Genomic DNA, 14,322 nt, shown 5'->3' with positions numbered 1-14,322 from the left:
GTGACTCGATTAATATATTGGAAATGTCACTGAAGAGATTTCTCATTATATTTATGTAGAATAAACCACAAAAAAATGCACTAAAAGAACATTATTAAGGTTGCAAAGTCCAAGTACTCAAAAGCTAGGAAAACCCAGAATAAAGGTTGTCTGTGCAACTTTAATTTGGCCCCGTTGTGTGTATGCATTATGATACAGTCTTTAATTACATGATCACAGCACCCCGCCTCATTTTCAGTGCTCAAAATGACACTTAATGAGCACCTTGTTCAATAATGGCCATTATCTTTGAAAACTCGTGGCGAACCGGGGAAGTCCCGGATGACTGGAAAAAGGCTAATGTAGTGCCAATCTTTAAAAAAGGGAAGAAGGAGGATCCTGGGAACTACAGGCCAGTCAGCCTCACTTCAGTCCCTGGAAAAATCATGGAGCAGGTCCTCAAAGAATCAATCCTGAAGCACTTGCATGAGAGGAAAGTGATCAGGAACAGCCAGCATGGATTCACCAAGGGAAGGTCATGCCTGACTAATCTAATCGCCTTCTATGATGAGATTACTGGTTCTGTGGATGAAGGGAAAGCAGTGGATGTATTGTTTCTTGACTTTAGCAAAGCTTTTGACACGGTCTCCCACAGTATTCTTGTCAGCAAGTTAAGGAAGTATGGGCTGGATGAATGCACTACAAGGTGGGTAGAAAGCTGGCTAGATTGTCGGGCTCAACGGGTAGTTATCAATGGCTCCATGTCTAGTTGGCAGCCGGTATCAAGTGGAGTGCCCCAAGGGTCGGTCCTGGGGCCGGTTTTGTTCAATATCTTCATAAATGATCTGGAGGATGGTGTGGATTGCACTCTCAGCAAATTTGCGGATGATACTAAACTGGGAGGAGTGGTAGATACGCTGGAGGGGAGGGATAGGATACAGAAGGACCTAGACAAATTGGAGGATTGGGCCAAAAGAAATCTGATGAGGTTCAATAAGGATAAGTGCAGGGTCCTGCACTTAGGACGGAAGAACCCAATACACAGCTACAGACTAGGGACCGAATGGCTAGGCAGCAGTTCTGCGGAAAAGGACCTAGGGATGACAGTGGACGAGAAGCTGGATATGAGTCAGCAGTGTGCCCTTGTTGCCAAGAAGGCCAATGGCATTTTGGGATGTATAAGTAGGGGCATAGCGAGCAGATCGAGGGACGTGATCGTTCCCCTCTATTCGACATTGGTGAGGCCTCATCTGGAGTACTGTGTCCAGTTTTGGGCCCCACACTTCAAGAAGGATGTGGATAAATTGGAGAGAGTTCAGCGAAGGGCAACAAAAATGATTAGGGGACTGGAACACATGAGTTATGAGGAGAGGCTGAGGGAGCTGGGATTGTTTAGCCTGCAGAAGAGAAGAATGAGGGGGGATTTGATAGCTGCTTTCAACTACCTGAAAGGGGGTTCCAAAGAGGATGGCTCTAGACTGTTCTCAATGGTATCAGATGACAGAACGAGGAGTAATGGTCTCAAGCTGCAGTGGGGGAGGTTTAGATTGGATATTAGGAAAAACTTTTTCACTAAGAGGGTGGTGAAACACTGGAATGCGTTACCTAGGGAGGTGGTAGAATCTCCTTCCTTAGAGGTTTTTAAGGTCAGGCTTGACAAAGCCCTGGCTGGGATGATTTAACTGGGAATTGGTCCTGCTTCGAGCAGGGGGTTGGACTAGATGACCTTCTGGGGTCCCTTCCAACCCTTATATTCTATGATTCTATGATACTTTCTTTTCTCATTGTTCATTGCGTGACCCTGTGCCTTATTTATTTTACACTTATTCAGATCCTACTCTGAAGACAGAGTTATTAATTTCCTCCCAGGCTTTCCTATGGTACTCATCACTATAGTATCTGCATGCTTCACAATTTTTAATGAATTTATTTTCACAGCACACCTGTGAGAAGGGGAGAGGCTGTTATCCACATTATATAGATGGGTATCTGAGGCACGGAGTGATTATGGTTAAAAGTTGTCACTGATTTTTGGGAGCTTAGTTTGAGACCCCCCCAAGACTAGATTTTTCAAAATGCTTAGTTAGCATTCTATAACACTTTATATAGTCAAAGAACAATTCCCATTGACTTCAGTTGCAACTGTGAGGGACAGATTAAAAAAAAATATGTAGGTGCCAGACTCGCAGTGAAATCCATAAGAGTTAGGCACCTAAATACTTTAAAAAAATCTGATCCCAGATGCTCAGCACTTGTGCAACTCAGACCTCAGGATCTCAATCAGGCACACAGAAAATGAGGTGCACACAATTAGTGACTGCATGTGAAAAGTTTGGTTTAAGTGACTTGAGCAACATCACACAGGAACTCTGGCAGAGGCAGGGATAGAATCCAGTTCTTCAGTGTGGCATTCAACTGCCTTTCACCATGAGACCCTCCTTTCTCTTGCAATTGGCTGTCTCATTCCTTGGGGATTCTTTGGAAAAATGGTATATAATTAAAGACTTTATAATGCAGCATGTGTGCAAGGGGGGGCAAATTAAGGATGCACAGGCCACCTTAATTCTGGCATATCCTAGTTTTTGAGTGCTTGAATTTGGAACTTTAATGTTCTTTAGTTTTGTGTGTGTAATTACTTAGCTTTTAAAAAAACATTAATCATGTGGAGTGTCATGCTAGCACATGCATAGTTCATCGTCTGGGTTGGAACCTGTAGACTGATTACACAGAGCTCTGCCGCTTGAGCTGACAGAGTATCTGACAGCAGCAGTAGGTTGTCCTCTTTTATGTGGAACAGCACTAGAGAGGGATGGCAAATGTTGCCAGTGGGTTTCACAGATATTTGTTGACAGCAGAGGACTGGTGAGACTCCACAATCTTGGTTTCCATTCCAGGCTCTGGAGGCAAGCGGACTCTCATGGTTACTTTCTTCTGACCATTCCCCACAAAGTGTGACCCTCTTCTCCCCCATCTCCTCCAACTTTGCATTACCCAAGTCTTCTCTTCCCCACCCTGGCTCCTTATCGCACTTTCCACACCTCAGATTTCTTGTCCCATTCCCAGTCTTCCCCGCGGTACCTAGTCCCCGTCTCTCTGCCCAGCCAACACCAGCCCTCCCCCCAACTCCATCAGAGTTTTTCTCTCTCCATCCCTGTCAAGGTTCCTCCCCCACTCTGAACTCTAGGGTACAGATGTGGGGACCTGCATGAAAAACCTCCTAAGCTTATCTTTACCAGCTTAGGTCAAAACTTCCCCAAGGTACAAAATACTACACCCGTTATCCTTGGACTGGCCGCTACCACCACCAAACTAATACTGGTTACTGGGGAAGAGCTGTTTGGACGCGTCTTTCCCCCCCAAAATACTTCCCAAAACCTTGCACCCCACTTCCTGGACAAGGTTTGGTAAAAAGCCTCACCATTTTGCCTAGGTGACTACAGACCCAGACCCTTGGATCTTAAGAACAATGAATAATCCTCCCAACACTTGCACCCCCCCTTTCCTGGGAAATGTTGGATAAAAAGCCTCACCAATTTGCATAGGTGACCACAGACCCAAACCCTTGGATCTGAGAACAATGAAAAAGCATTCAGTTTTTTACAAGAAGACTTTTAATAAAAAATAGAAGTAAATAGAAATAAAGAAATCCCCCCTGTAAAATCAGAATGGTAGATATCTTACAGGGTAATTAGATTCAAAAACATAGAGAACCCCTCTAGGCAAAACCTTAAGTTACAAAAAAGATACATAGACAGAAATAGTTATTCTATTCAGCACAATTCTTTTCTCAGCCACTTAAATCATAATCTAACGCATACCTAGCTAGATTACTTACTAAAAGTTCTAAGACTCCATTCCTGTTCTGTCCCTGGCAAGAGCAGCATACAGACAGACACAGACCCTTTGTTCCGCTCCCTCCTCCCAGCTTTTGAAAGTATCTTGTCTCCTCATTGGTCATTTTGGTCTGGTGCCAGCGAGGTTACCTTTAGCTTCTTAACCCTTTACAGGTGAGAGGAGCTTTCCCCTGGCCAGGAGGGATTTCAAAGGGATTTACCCTTCCCTTTATATTTATGACACGCCCCCCAAATCTCAGCTAGGGTGAAACACTGGCTGGGATTTCTTCCTGGAGCTCTAGGAAAACAGAGTTAATAAGACACATGCATCTCTAAATATACTACCAAGTACATAAAGACTAACAATATTTTCCACATCTCAAGGACGATTTTAACCAGTTGATTCTGGGAAACTTTCACGGGAGAGTGCATCAGGCACTTTGTTAGAAGCTCCTGAGATGTGTTGGATGTCGAAATCAAAATCTTGGAGAGCTAAACTCCACCGAAGAAGTTTTTTGTTAGTTTCCTTGACGGTGTGAAGCCACTTCAGTGCAGCATGGTCGGTTTGCAGGTGGAAACACCGTCCCCAAACATATGGGCGTAGCTTTTCCAGAGCGTAGACAATGGCGTAACATTCTTTTTCAGTGACTGACCAGTTGCTTTCCCTCTCAGACAGTTTTTTGCTGAGAAACACTACAGGGTGGAATTCTTGATCAGGTCCTTTCTGCATTAAAACTGCTCCCACACCACGCTCGGACGCATCTGTGGTTACTAGGAACGGTTTGTCAAAGTCTGGGGCCCTTAGTACAGGGTCAGACATGAGTGTCGCTTTAAGCTTGTTAAAGGCCTTCTGACACTTTCCGGTCCACTGAACAGCATTTGGCTGTTTCTTTTTGGTTAGGTCTGTCAGTGGGGCAGCGATTTGGCTGTAGTGCGGTACAAATCGTCTGTAATAACCAGCCAAGCCTAAGAAGGATTGAACCTGTTTCTTTGACTTTGGGACAGGCCACTTTTGGGTAGCATCCACTTTGGCCTGTAGGGGGCTGATAGTTCCTTGACCCACCTGGTGTCCAAGGTAAGTCACTCTGTTTAGGCCTATTTGACACTTCTTAGCCTTAACAGTTAGTCCTGCCTCCCTTATGCGCTCAAGGACTTTTTGTAGATGTTCCAGGTGGTCTGCCCAGGAATCCGAAAATATGGCCACATCGTCAAGGTAGGCGACTGCATATTCTCCTAATCCCGCTAGGAGACCATCTACAAGTCTTTGGAAAGTGGCGGGTGCATTTCGCAGCCCGAAAGGGAGTACATTAAATTCATACAGCCCGAGATGTGTGATGAAGGCTGACCTTTCCTTGGCAGATTCATCTAGCGGTACCTGCCAGTACCCCTTGGTTAAGTCCAAGGTAGAGATGAACTGGGCCCGTCCCAGTTTCTCTAATAGTTCATCTGTGCGTGGCATTGGATAGTTGTCTGGGCGAGTTACAGCATTTAGCTTACGGTAGTCCACGCAAAAACGTATTTCCCCATCTGGTTTGGGAACTAGAACCACTGGAGATGCCCATGCACTTTCAGAGGGGCGGATTACACCCATCTGTAACATATCCTGGATCTCCCGTTCTATAGCAGTTTTAGCTTGAGGAGACACCCGGTAAGGTTGGACCCTAATTGGGTGAGCATTACCTGTGTCAATGGAGTGGTATGCCCGTTCAGTCAGTCCTGGGGTGGCTGAGAACGTTGGCGCGTAGCTAGTGCACAGCTCCTGGATCTGCTGTCGCTGCATACGCCCAAGGGTCATGGAGAGGTTCACCTCTTCCACACCACCAGCACATTTCCCTTCGTAGTAGACACCTTCAGGCCACTCAGCGTCGTCTCCTCCCTGGGCTGTAAACTGACAAACCTTTAATTCTCTGGAATAAAAGGGCTTTAGAGAATTAATATGGTACACCTTAGGCTTTCAGTTGGAGGTGGGGAATGCTATGAGATAATTAACAGCTCCCAGGCGCTCCTGGACCGTGAATGGCCCTTCCCACGATGCTTCCATTTTATGGGCCTGGAGCGCCCTTAAGACCATGACCTGGTCTCCTACTTTGAAGGAACGCTCTCTGGCATGTTTATCATACCAGGCTTTTTGCTCTTTTTGAGCATCCTGTAAGTTTTCTCTAGCAAGGGCTAAAGAGGTTCGGAGGGTGTTTTGTAGGTTGGTTACAAAGTCCAGAATGTTAGTTCCTGGAGAAGGTGTAAATCCCTCCCATTGCTGCTTCACCAACTGCAATGGCCCCTTAACCTCACGGGCATATACAAGTTCAAATGGGGAAAACCCTAAACTGGGATGTGGTACAGCTCTGTAGGCAAAGAGCAACTGCTGCAACACTAGGTCCCAATCATTGGAGTGCTCATTTACGAATTTACGTATCATGGCCCCCAAAGTTCCATTAAACTTCTCCACCATGCCATTTGTTTGATGGTGGTAAGGAGTGGCAACCAAGTGATTTACCCCATGAGCTTCCCAAAGGTTTTTCATAGTTCCTGCCAGGAAATTAGTCCCTGCATCTGTGAGGATGTCGGAGGGCCAACCTACCCTGGCAAAAATGTCTGTTAGTGCCTGGCACACACTTTTAGCCCTGGTGTTGCTTAGAGCTACTGCTTCCGGCCATCAGGTGGCAAAATCCATGAAAGTCAGTATGTACTGCTTTCCTCTGGGTGTCTTTTTCGGAAAAGGACCCAGAATATCCACAGCTACTCGCTGAAATGGAACTTCAATGATGGGGAGTGGTTGTAGAGGGGCTTTGACCTGGTCTTGGGGTTTTCCCACTCTTTGGCACACCTCACAAGACTGGACATAGGTAGAAACATCCTTGCCCATTCCCTCCCAGTGGAATGACCCCCCCAAACGGTCTTTGGTCCTGTTCACCCCAGCATGGCCACTAGGGTGATCGTGGGCTAAGCTCAAGAGCTTGGCCCGGTATTTAGTTGGAACTACCAACTGTCTCTGAGGATGCCAGTCTTCCTGGTGTCCACCAGAAAGAGTTTCCTTGTATAAAAGTCCTCTTTCTACAACAAACCTGGATCGATTAGAAGAGCTGAGAGGCGGTGGGTTGCTCCGTGCCGCCGTCCAAGCTCTCTGGAGGCTTTCATCTGCTTCCTGTTCGGTCTGGAACTGTTTCCTTGATGCTGGAGACATCAGTTCCTCATTGGATTGTGGACCTAGGCTTGGTCCCTCTGGAAGCGATATAGGGGATGGAGCTGTTTCTGTTGACTGTGAACCGCTCTCCGCTGGTGCACTATGTTGGGATTCAGGCTCCGGCTGAGCCTCTTGTGTAGGGTTATCGGCTGCTGCCAGTTCAGGTTCAGTGGCGCCCTCTGGTGTTGAGGTTGCAAGTACTGGATTCAGTGCTGCCACGGGGTCTGGTGTTGGTTGTTCGGCTGGTTCCGGTTCTAGGACTGGTTCCGTCTGGGTCTCTGGGACTGGATCCACTACTGCTGTTGCAGACATTGGCCTGGGGTCCAGGTCCATCACCTCTGACCGGGTCCTGATAGAAGTTTCCGGAACAGAGCTAGGCCTCACGGCTTGTTTAGCCTGGCTGCGGGTGACCATTCCCACCCTCTTGGCCTGCTTCACATGATTGGCCAAGTCTTCCCCCAACAGCATGGGGATGGGATAATCATCATAGACTGCAAAAGTCCACATTCCTGACCAGCCCTTGTACTGGACAGGCAACTTGGCTGTAGGCAAATTGAAAGAGTTGGACTTGAAGGGTTGAATCGTCACTTGGATCTCTGGGTTGATTAAATTGGGGTCCACTAAGGAAGCATGGATAGCTGACACTTGTGCTCCGGTGTCCCTCCACGCGGTGACCTTCTTCCCGCCCACACTCAGTTTCCCTCTGCTCCAAGGGTATCTGGGAGGTATCTGGGCCTGTGGACCTCTGGTGTGATTCCGGTGCAATGAACTGTAATCTGTTGGGGTTCTTGGGGCAGTTGGCCTTTACATGCCCCAGCTCGTTACATTTAAAACATCGTCCAGCTGACGGGTCACTGGGGCGAGGAGGGTTGCTGGAGAACGGGGTGGTGGGACGATAAGGTGTCTGGAGGGTTCTTTGGGAGGTAGGTGGGGCTTTGGGCGGCCCCCGGTAATAGGGTGTGGTCTGGGGTGGTCCCTTCTGGTCTCCACTCCAACTGCGACCAGTTTTCTTCTTCTCGGCCACCTCCACCCATCTGGCTCCAATCTCTCCTGCCTCGATTACAGTTTTGGGCTTCCCGTCTAGGATGTATCTTTCTATTTCCTCAGGAACACCCTCTAAGAATTGTTCCATTTGCATTAGGAAGGGCAAATTTACTGGAGATTCAACACTTGCTCCTGATATTTAGGCATCCCAATGTTTCACAATGTGGTAGGCATGTCGGGTAAATGACATGTCTGGTTTCCACCTTAGGGCTCGGAACCTCCGACGAGACTGCTCGGGTGTTATCCCCATTCTGACTCTCGCCTTGGATTTAAACAGTTCATACTTGTTCATGTGTTCTTTAGGCATTTCAGCTGCCACCTCAGCTAAGGGTCCACTGAGCTGCGGCCTCAGCTCTACCATGTATTGGTCAGTAGAGATGTTGTACCCAAGGCAGGCCCTTTCGAAGTTTTCTAAGAAGGCCTCAGTATCATCACCTGCCTTGTAGGTGGGGAACTTTCTGGGATGGGAAGTGGTACCTGGAGAAGGATTGCTAGGGTTTGTTGGTATATTCTGCTGGGCCTTTTATCCTCTCCACCTCCTCCACATGCTTCCTCTCTTTTTCCTTCTCCTCCTCCACATGCTTCCTTGCCTCCATTTCCCTCTTGTGGGCAGCCTCCTGTACCTCCTTCTCCAGCCGCATGAGTTCTATCTGTCTTTCATGTTCCCTTTGTCTTTCCTCAGCCTGAAATTTGGCTAATTCCAGCTGTAGTCGAGCTGAGGATTTGGTCATTCTAACCTCTCTGTTTTTAACTAACTTTACACCCGAGGTTTAGAAATAAACAAACAAAACGTGGCTGTAAAATTTTGCTGTGCTGGAATAGAATACCTATTCTCTGATAGTGACTGTCAGCCTACAGAAAAAGACAATTCCCTTGTCTCTGCTCTGGGCCCAAATTAAAGCAAAAAACCTCCAACTACTTGGAAACCTGCTTACCCAGCCCAAAGAAAAAGCAAATGGGTAGAACACACACCCCCTATTTACTTTTAGGAAGAAAAGAAAAAAAAACCTCTGGGTTGGAAGACTGTGAATTTCCCTGCAGGAGTTAAGTACCCTGCCTCCAGGCAAAGAAAACCTGCAATTCACAAGATAATCCCCTTTTGTCTCTGCTTGGCCACAGTTTCAGCTTTCAGTTTCAACTGCTTTCTGGACTTCCTTTCCAAAGGAAAAAAAAATTTCCTTTTTAAAATCTGTATTTCTAGTTCAAAAAAATCTCAACTGGATCTCAAAATGATTTCAGGTTAATCCCACCACTGTGCCACCATGTCAAGGTTCCTCCCCCACTCTGAACTCTAGGGTACAGATGTGGGGACCTGCATGAAAAACCTCCTAAGCTTATCTTTACCAGCTTAGGTCAAAACTTCCCCAAGGTACAAAATATTACACCCGTTATCCTTGGACTGGCCGCTACCACCACCAAACTAATACTGGTTACTGGGGAAGAGCTGTTTGGACGCGTCTTTCCCCCCCAAAATACTTCCCAAAACCTTGCACCCCACTTCCTGGACAAGGTTTGGTAAAAAGCCTCACCAATTTGCCTAGGTGACTACAGACCCAGACCCTTGGATCTTATGAACAATCCTCCCAACACTTGCACCCCCCCTTTCCTGGGAAATGTTGGGTAAAAAGCCTCACCAATTTGCATAGGTGACCACAGACCCAAACCCTTGGATCTGAGAACAATGAAAAAGCATTCAGTTTTTTACAAGAAGACTTTTAATAAAAAATAGAAGTAAATAGAAATAAAGAAATCCCCCCTGTAAAATCAGGATGGTAGATATCTTACAGGGTAATTAGATTCAAAAACATAGAGAACCCCTCTAGGCAAAACCTTAAGTTACAAAAAAGATACATAGACAGAAATAGTTATTCTATTCGGCACAATTCTTTTCTCAGCCACTTAAAGAAATCATAATCTAACGCATACCTAGCTAGATTACTTACTAAAAGTTCTAAGACTCCATTCCTGTTCTGTCCCTGGCAAGAGCAGCATACAGACAGACACAGACCCTTTGTTCTGCTCCCTCCTCCCAGCTTTTGAAAGTATCTTGTCTCCTCATTGGTCATTTTGGTCAGGTGCCAGCGAGGTTACCTTTAGCTTCTTAACCCTTTACAGGTGAGAGGAGCTTTCCCTGGCCAGGAGGGATTTCAAAGGGGTTTACCCTTCCCTTTATATTTATGACAATCCCCACTCCCCAACTCAGTCGCACCAGGCTCCTTTTCCCAGTCTAGTCCTTTCCCTCTTCTTGGTCTAACTCTTCTCTTCTCAGCTTTTAAGTCCGACAGTTTGCTCCTGTGCACTGCCTGGGAGCCTTTAAGTGGTCATTGAAAGCTCAGGAGAGACAGACTCCCTGTTGTCAGCTGCCTGGCTCCATTCTGGCTTGGAGCAGCATTTATGGAAGGTTTGGCTTCAGTCCTGTATCCCGGGGCTGGAGGGGGCATATGCACTTGTTTTTTGAGGATCGTGTGTGTGCAGTCCGGTCACACTTGGGAGCTGTGAGGAGATTACGCATGCTCAGTTGCTTTGTGGGGATGGTGCATATGCAGTTTGGTTTTGCCATAAGACCTGGGAGAGACTTGAGCATGCTCAGTAAGTATGGAATCTTTGGAAATTTTAGGTGACAAACTCTAAAAAGCTGCTACTGAGATGACCTAAGATTTTTCAAAGGCTTATAATTTTTTGCAGATTTTCACAGGAACAGCAAAAGGCACATCCCTTATACAAAGGCCATTCTGACAAATCTGAAGCCCCAGCTACAAAGCATGCTAGAACTTTCTCGGTCATGTTGAAAAATTCTTGAGACCTGTTCTTTGCAATGTCTGTTTTCCTAACAGTGTTCTAAGAAATGGCTGAACTGTTTTGGCTGAATTTTTCCAGAAATATTTAGCTTGAGGCAGACGCCCGCATGGAAAATTTTAACCCAAATAGCTCAAGCCTGGCATAGTTATAAGCAACTGCAAACCAAAATGGAAAGTGTTAGGCAATTTTAATAATAGGTGATGCTATCAGTCCCACCTATAATGTGCAGATAATGAAGTGTCTTAAAATCCTGCTGTCTTCAGATTAAGTTGCCAGTGACATCTTCGCATACCGTTTAAAGTTAATAGGCTTACACAAGAGTCATTGTGAGGGCATGACCTACAGAGAGTGGCATTGCAGAGATGTTGCTGGGGTACTTTTATTAAGTTTTGTGTGTGAGATGATAAGAACTGAGTGTGACTATCCGAGACCAAGGCTAATGTGTTGGGCTGGTAGTTAGAAAAAGCATTTCAGTTTTTTTTTCGGGTAGAGCAAATGTGATATGTAAATCAGCGAGACAAAATAGCTGCGGAACCCGTACAATACAATTCTAATAGCAGAACGTTTTCAGATAGAACTGCACTTTATCTATAGCTCACTTTAAAGTAGTTAGCATATACACACAAATGAGGGTATTTAATCTCCCATAGACTGTGTTCTAATTCTGATGTAATAGAGAAGAAAACCTGTTGATTCAGGTCTAAGATAAACCTTGAGATTATGTAGATCTCATAAGGGACATTGTAAATAACATTCTGATAATAGTTCCAAAGAGTTGGGTAGCATTTTCAAAGGAACCCACGTCAGGTTGTAAAGTCACACAAGTTCTCTTGACTCTTATTTTTTGTGCTTTTGGTGGGATTGTAGCTTAATCATTCTATATGAGAAGAAATAATGTGCAAAATACACCAAATTAACATACATATATTGTGTTTACCAATAGTGATATATACGAATTCTCCCAGTCTCTTGAATACTTCTCAAATGTCATTGACCAGGAAGTATTGTCTTTAAGATATACTTCAGACTAGCAAAAGAAGTGTGACTGATTTTCAGTTTTATGTATATTGGCAGATTGTGAAATTGCAAGGCCTACCATAGCTATAGATCTATAAGTGGCTCCACAAAATGCTGTGCTTGCTTGGTAAAGTTGGGCTTTAGTTGTGACCTTTCATTATGAATTAGAGCCAGTTTTTAGAGCTGCAGCTTCCAGAAATCCCATATTTTCCTATTAAGCTGTGGCATGTGGTTGTCTCTCAATATACAGAAAGTTTCTACATTTTGTTTGTCGTGTTTATCATATCTTGTATGTAGTTCAAGATCAGTCTGTCATTCAGTCAAAAGAAGTAAAACATTTGCGAAGTTGTTTATATGATGGAACTCTATCTGCTCAGATGGCTCAGGTTACGTTTGGTTAAATGTTTTCTACAGAAATTACTTGAGGGTAAAATAAATTAAGATTTTTACTACCACTGAATTAATCTGTAGCAGAACAAGGGATGGAATCAAGATCTGCCAAATTTGAGCTCTATATTCTAGCCACAAGATCAACCTAGGTCATATTCTTAGAAGAGTTATAGAAATATATATTCACAGACACATGCTCATTCATGTAATGATCAAAGGCGGCCAAAATCTGCTCAGCTCACAAAGAAGTCTGATCTGCTTACACTCAAAGAGCAGAAGTTGGCCCAGTAGTTATGTCCCATAGCACAGCATCATAAAGAATTACATTTTTATGTTGGGTTTGCCAGATACATTATAGCTAAAAATGGAAAGTGAAATGTTTGTCTTGGGAGATAGCTATCCTCAAGTGTCATTAGATATACAAATATAATTGGATAATGTTAAAATATTGTTCTAATAAACCACTTTTATGACCTGACTCCTCTGGTCCATCTGTGTACTTATGATTTAAATATTGGCCAATTTAGAGATCAGAGTGGAACACCTCGTAGATGTAGTGTGACACTCTTTAGAAGGACTTTAGAATTTGCAATTTGTTTTATATTAGTCCTTACTAAATTGCTTATCCTATAGTAACTAATCCAAAATATGATGGGACAGCAGCATTTTGTGACATGTGGCATGTCTCAGTGAAGTGGAAAGCATGTTGCACTCTGGGTTTTCAACTGAGGCATGCCACAGCTGAAAGGCCAGCTTGTGCTATACTTCACACTTCAGTGACAGGCATGCCACATGTCACAAAATGCAGCAATACAACGCTACAAAGTGCTGCTGTCTCAGTGGGATACAAGTATTGTTTAGCTATATATACTTTTATACACTGTAATAATCTGTTTGGCTAATCGCACTATTAAACAATAATAGAATACCATTTATTTAAATATTTTTGGATGTTTTCTACATTTTTAAATATTTCAATTACAACACAGAATACAAAGTGTACAGTGCTCAGTTTATATTTATTTTTATTACAAATATTTGCAGTGTAAAAAACAAAAGAAATAGTTTTTTTCAATTCCCCCATTGCAAATACTGTAGTGCAATCTCTTTATCGTGAAAATTGAATTTACAAAGGTAGAACTATGTAAAAAAACAAAACCAAAAACCAAAAAAAAAAACCCCCAACCTGCATTCAAAAATAAAACAGTGTAAAACTTTAGAGCCTACAAGTCCACTCAGTCCTACGTCTTGTTCAGCCAATCGCTCAGAAAAAGAAGTTTGTTTGCGTTTGCCGGAGATAATGCTGCCTGCTTCTTGTTTACAGTGTCTCCTGAAAGTGACAACAGGTGTTGGCATGGCAATGGTCATAGCCAATGTCACAGTATATTTACATGCCAAATGCCCTAAAGATTCATATGTCCCTTCCTTCTTCAACCACCATTCCAGAGGACATGCGTCCATGCTGATGATGGGTTCTGCTCCATAATGATCCAAAGCAGTGCGGGCCGATGCAAGTTCATTTTCATCATCTGAGTCAGATGCCACCAGCAGAAGGTTGATTTTCTTTTTTGGTGGTTTGAGTTCTGTGTTTCTGCATTGGAATGTTGCTGTTTTAAGACTTTTGAAAGCATGCTCCACAGCTCATCCCTTGCAGATTTTGGAAGACACGTCAGATAGGGAGACACCTTGGGTTGAGTGCCGTAACTATCATTAGAAATCTCACATTGTACCTTCTTTGAGTTTTGTCAGATCTGCAGTGAAAGTATTCTTCAAATGAACAACATGTGCTGAGTCATCATCTGAGACTACTACAACATGAAATATATGGCAGAATGCAGGTAAAACAGAAAAGGAGACATACAATTCTCCCTCCAAAGAATTCAGTCACAAATTTAATTAACACATTTTTTTTTTTAATGAGCATCATCAGCATGGAAGCATGTCCTCTGGAATGGTGGCCGAAGCATGAAGGGGTATATGAATATTTAGCATATCTGGCATGTAAATATCTTGCAATGCCAGCTACAAAAGTGCCATGTGAACGCCTGTTCTCACATTCAGGTTACATTATAGATAATA

The 14,322-nt window shown here is 44.2% G+C and overlaps 1 protein-coding gene and 1 long non-coding RNA gene across 17 annotated transcripts in view; one reads left to right on the top strand and one right to left on the bottom strand.

Moving 5' to 3' along the window:
- BCAS3 (BCAS3 microtubule associated cell migration factor) overlaps positions 1 to 14,322 on the top strand; it is a 510,082-nt gene that overhangs the window by 54,006 nt on the left and 441,754 nt on the right. The window lies entirely within an intron of this gene.
- The window catches only part of LOC142069469 (uncharacterized), a 54,735-nt gene that overhangs the window by 3,377 nt on the left and 37,036 nt on the right, over positions 1 to 14,322 (bottom strand). The window lies entirely within an intron of this gene.

The sequence above is a fragment of the Caretta caretta genome, chromosome 17 (assembly GCF_965140235.1).
Source record: "Caretta caretta isolate rCarCar2 chromosome 17, rCarCar1.hap1, whole genome shotgun sequence".
Taxonomy (NCBI): Eukaryota; Metazoa; Chordata; order Testudines; family Cheloniidae; genus Caretta; species Caretta caretta.
The sequence above is the reverse complement of the archived record's forward strand: the minus strand, read 5'-3'. Positions and strand labels throughout refer to the sequence as shown.